Genomic DNA, 6,000 nt, shown 5'->3' on the forward strand with positions numbered 1-6,000 from the left:
AAGCAACTATGATATTATTCTGAAAAGCTCTACTTAAATTTTACAGCAACTTTAAAAATAGGATGTAAATGAGAAAAGGCAATACACATTGCAAAGAACATGTAAGTGAAATATGAATGACAGGTACCAGTTATGGTTCTGCAACTAATTATCTGCTAACTTTGTGTAAATCATTCTACTTCAATAAGCCTATATTTGTTAGCAATTATAAAATGAGAAGGAAAAGCTGTTAAAAAGACCTCCAGGATACTGTTAATTTCAATATTCTGTGAACAAAAAGTTAATGTATGCAACTTTAAAAGCAATAATTTTTATTATACACATAGCTCATACACCGTATGAATGTCCATACACTTTGAATGTTTATACACTCAAATTGTATAAAGAGTTTTAAACCAAAGGGTTAAAAGGGTATGTTAATGTGTGTCAAGTGTGAAAACAACTGCTTTTCAACTGTTGGTTGAATTATTGAACAGATTGAATTAGAATTAGTTAAGATTGGCTTTCCAAACTTATGTATGTGGCACTGTAGTTCTCAATATATTTTCATAATTGCCTAGTGTTTGATGGAATATGCAAATCAGAAAAAATGGCAAACATTATAAAACTAGTTCTAAGTACCCAAGAGCTTATAAAAGAGATTAAATAAAGGTAAAAATTCAACAGAGGAAACAAACTGATGGTATTTTTTAATGTCTGTCAAACAGCCAGTTTAAAAATACGAAAACTGTACACATTATAAAATGCATATAAAACTTATGATATTAAACTATAAATCTACAGAGCTACCTTTTAGAGTAACTACTTTTTTAGACTTTGAGCTTCGTCTTCTATCTGAATTAAGAGTTGCAAGCTATGAATACTTTTGCTTCTTATCAATGTTAATTTATGATAATGCCTAAATAGTCATCACATTCATTCTGCTTATGATAATTAATATAACGTGTTTATCAGTTGCAGTGACAAATCCTTCTGTAGCACTTGGAATGTTGGAGATGTGAAGAATGCTGGGACTAACTGTGCAACAATAGCACCACCTATCACCAATGAAGCATACAAAGGCTATAAACTCAGTATAGCAAACTAAGAACTTATCTGCTCTACAAATTTCTTTGTGACCTTTAATATTTAGAATGAAACCAAGGCCATTAAATAGTCTACATTTTATTATTATAGACTAAAATTTAAAATTTAGAAAAAACCTTAAAGGGTTATTTTTTAACATCCCACCCAATGCAGTAATCATATATTCTTTGAAATCTAAAAATTATAATCTCTTTGATTTTAAGCACACATATGGGTAAAGGTATAACACTAATGTAATCTAATTATGTTATAGGTGCATTATTGGCTATTTCCTCTTGTCTAACTTTGAAATTTTAACAACAGTCAAAAGACTAAAAACACTACTGATCCATTTACATTTTGAAAATAAATGATTAGGCAACAGATAAATAATAGTCTTCTCCAATATAGATACTATTTCTACTAATAAGATAATTAAAGGTACATTTTTAAATAATATTGTAGAATTTACACTGAAATTATTATAATTCTGAGTAGTGAAAATTACTTCTCACTTATCAGGTTTATACTTACAACAAATTATGGTATCCTAACACAAAATCTACTGCTCTATGCTATTATTTCCAAATACCAGAAATCTACAATTTAGCTTCTGTTCCTATCAAATAAAGCATTAATGTTAAAATCTAACCACATTTAATTGAGCTGTTGTACTCAATGACACTAAAAAATAAAGAATAAAGCATCTATCTTACATTGATAAAAGTTTGTTATGCTCTATATAATACACACAAGCTTAATGTGTCATAGAAAAACATTTTGAAACCTGAACACACCATGCTTTTCAGCAAACAGCTTTCAAAACAAACCTAAATGCCCTGTTCTAAGCTTCTATTCTTTTTTTTTTTTTTTTTTTTTTGAGTTGGAGTCTCACTCAGTCGCCCAGACTGGAGTGCAGTGGCCGCTCTCGGCCACCGCAGCCTCGACCTGCTGGGCTCCGGCGATCCTTCCGTCTCAGCCTTCCGAGTAGCCGGAATTACAGGCATGCGCTACCACGCCCGGCTGATTTTTTGATTTACTGTAGAGATGAGGTCTCGCTGCCCAGGCGGGTCTTGAACCCGCGGGCTCAGGCAATCCACTCACCTCGGCCTCCCAAAGGCGCGGGATTACAGGCTGAGCCACCGAGCCCGGCTTAAGTTTCTATTCTTAATCCTTCTTTATATGTAAAGTAACAGGTGAGAAAAATAGATTAGGACTGATTATAAAATGCATTCCCACATTCATCACTCATTCTTCATTACCTCTAAGTTAAGGTCCTAGAATCCATGTTCAATTATAATACAGCAGAGAGCAGGAGCAGAAGAAATACTGTCATACCTACAGATACTTGTAAATATATTAAAATCATGATCGTAAAACCTACTGAGATCAGAAGCATAATTCTAAAATATCATATGTGAGTCACAAATGTCAAAGTTCCCAGAGAAGACTCTCCAAATAGTATGTGAAAATTCTACATTAGAGTACCACTTCAAATTAGAAACAGTACTAACAAGGTGTATACAGACAGGATGTGTACATTTTAGAAAGCACACACAGAGGGTGGATATGTCCTCACAGACTGTGCTTTAGCTGTCATTCAAAACTGCTTCTAATAATTTTATACAGTTAAAATTTTGCCTTCAAATAAATCAGTGTCAAACTGATTTTTTTAAAGACTGTCAAAAGTGATTTTTGGGTTTCTTAAAAAAAGAGCTCACTGAAAATGGCAATTTATCACGGAGATGAGGATTTTATAGATCCTGAAAATAACAATACAAAGCTGTAAGATCACTTTTAAATCAACAATAACAATAAACACACGAGTAGAACTACAGGGAAGGAGTGTACCAAGCAGTGTTCCAACATCCTGGCAACTGTGGTAACTTGGGGAGAAGGGCAAACAGGGAGGAAACCCTCTCCAAGAGCTCCTCATGGTCTCTGCCTTTGTTCTTAGTGGCATTTTAATTTCTGATGACAGACTTTTGTTGTTTGGGGCATAAACCGGACGTACCAGTTTGGAGGCACAATAAAGAGAACAAAGAATGATTTGTTCACACTGTAAAAAAAAATCTATTCCAACCATAGAAAATAGCTTTCGCATGGTAAAAATATGCAAATTACATACCAAACCAAAAATGGGGTGGGGGGAGTACAAGTTTAGAATCTCACAACTCAATCTAAGGCAAAAGGAAATTACAACAGCCAAGACAAGACTATACACACAGAAAAGGCTGTAATAGTTCTGGGAAAGCTGTAGAAGCGCTTTTAGAGAACTCCAAAAGCAAATGAAGATCATCTAGACCTCAAAGCAAAAACTGTTTCTGAAATTCTGATAACTTTTCATAAATCATCTGACTATAATATAGAAAATTCAATCAAATGAGAAGGGCAACAAAAATAATGTTCTACAATGCTACAGAATTAGAACAAGAGTACACATTCACACTCCCACTTCTCCCTATGGACACTGAAAAAATAGATTTTTGTGGTCTGCAAAAGATTTTTTTTTTTAGCAAACTACTGAAAGATAACAAAATACATAAATCATAAGTATATGTGTGGCTTAAAGAATTTTCCATGTTAATGCACCTCTCTACCAACAGGCATCAAGAAACAAAATGTTACAGATATCCAGGTGGTCCTGTCACATTCCTTCCCAGTCATAATCCCAACTCAAGAATAGCCACAATACTGGTTCCTATTACCTTACATAAATTCTACTTGTTCATCTGAATGGAAATTGATTCACACACTATGTATTCTTGTCAATGGTTTCTTTCACATACTACTATGCTTATGAAATTAATTCATGTTGCTGTATGAAATTGTAATTTTTTAATTCCTGTTGCTACACAGATTTCCATTGTATGAAAATACTACAATTACATCCATTCTCCAGTCCATGGACCTCTGAGTTTTTCTAGTTTATGTCCCTTAAGATGTCAAGAAAAATCGGGAAAGATTTTTAAATGGAAAAATGATTACTTTTGTTTTTTCAATGAATTGCCAAGAGTTCTCTAGTAAACTCCATAGGATCATGTGATTTAATAGAGATAGAAAACTCTGTCTTTGGGCTATTTTACAATACTCTGAGTTGTAAAAAACTGACAGTAATGCAATTGATTCTTATGCACAGAAATACAAATGAATTTTGTCTGGAAAAGATACAACTGAATTCTACTCTGTAGAAAATATCATTTCAGACTACACACTTTAGTGCTGATAGGACATTACCCAGGTTTGCATGTTTCAGCAAATTCATTTCAGTATTTCTAATTGCCTATATGTGATCTTCACGTTTGAATCAGCTGTAATAACTTCCCAAATACCTCATTAATGAATAACTCAAATAAAAACTAGGACACTGCCCATTATATAAAAGCAAATGAAGATCATCTAACCATCAGAGCCAAACTTGTTTCTGAAATCCTGATAGACTATCTGACTATAACATAGAAAATATAAATACCAAAGAGAATCATCATTTTGCCATTGTATCAGAATCATTATTTTACCATTTTGAAAATAACACCATAAAGAATAGTGCCATGATTGTTTTCACAAGTGTCTTTTAGTAACCATGTATATGTATTTTTTAAGAATATATAGCTAGTAGAATAATTGGTTCTGATAAGGGTATCAGTAGGCATATGTGCACCTTTTGTAGATTTAAACAAAATGATTCTCCAGTGTGGTTGTACCAATTTACACTACCACCAGCACTGATGGGGGTTCTATCTGCTCCACATCTTAGCTGAGAATTAGTATCAGCCATTCTGGTAGGTGTACAGAAGTTATGGGTTTTAATCAATAGATGCATGGTGAATAAAATGCATAAATCAGTTTCCTGTAGAAATGTAATATCACCTCAAATTAACTATTATAAACACATATTCTTTATTATAATGGCCCTCCATGAGGACAGATGATGTAAGACTTTTGTCCTGAAGTACGCTTTATTTCCACAGACAGATATGATAATACAAAATATGAATGAGATGAAAGGACTCATTTCATTAGTTCTGGAAAAAGGTAGAGTTTTTTAATACCTGATCAAATTCATATCTTAATTCCAAATACAATTTTTCCTTCAAACTAAGTTACAATGATTGGATTATAGTAGCGCCATGCCCTTTGAAGTAGAAAAATATTGAATTGTAAAAATTCAGACTTCCAGTTTCCAGTCTGGAAGGAGCTAGAAGTGTTCATTTAGTCCTAACCACAACTAAAAAGCTGAATAACTCTTCTCATAACCGTTAGAAAAATGAGGCCACAGGGCAAATTACTGCCCTCAAAATTGGAGACATAGACAGGCAGATACAGAGAATCAGAATTTAGTGAAGCAGAAATCCACAAGCAGAAACCTCCAGAGGAACCAGTACCGAAGTAGGAACACCTCAGCTATAATTCACGAATTGCTACAGGCTCAGTGTAGACAAGCCTGAGAGATGGAAAACTCCAGGGGGACCCAGTTCCAAGGGGGCTCTCACAATTATATGTTTGTCCAGCTCTACTAGGTCTTTATAGCAAATACTGTAAAAAAAAAAAATCCTCTCAAACCTTTGGTGGCAGATGTGAAAATGGAACCATTGTGAAATATGTCAGAGCATCCTGTTCATCTTAATAAGGCCTGCCCCCCAAAAACTGTTTGACTAGAGCCTATCCTGCTGGAATTATATCAGAGACTAACCTACCTGTGGAAAGGGAAATACCCAATTCCAGTCCCCTCTAACCTTCCTGTCTAACCTAAGGAGGTTAAAAAAAACAAACTGAGAAGCACTTGCAAATACTGAGACTTAATCTTAGGACCATAGAATGATTCCCCTCCCCACACACTAGCACTATGTTACTAAACACACATTTACCAAAGTTCATTCCTTTTATCCAGTACATCATGTCCTCCTTTTATTTTTTACCTTTTTTTTTTTTTTT

The 6,000-nt window shown here is 34.0% G+C and overlaps 1 protein-coding gene across 2 annotated transcripts in view; it reads right to left on the reverse strand.

Annotated features, from left to right (window-relative positions):
- Positions 1–6,000, reverse strand: part of LOC103274473 (breast carcinoma-amplified sequence 3-like) — an 89,582-nt gene that overhangs the window by 37,736 nt on the left and 45,846 nt on the right. The gene's annotated exons all lie outside the window — the stretch shown is intronic.

The sequence above is a fragment of the Carlito syrichta genome, unplaced genomic scaffold, assembly GCF_000164805.1.
Source record: "Carlito syrichta isolate Samal-C Ts95f unplaced genomic scaffold, Tarsius_syrichta-2.0.1 Scaffold314790, whole genome shotgun sequence".
Classification (NCBI taxonomy): Eukaryota; Metazoa; Chordata; class Mammalia; order Primates; family Tarsiidae; genus Carlito; species Carlito syrichta.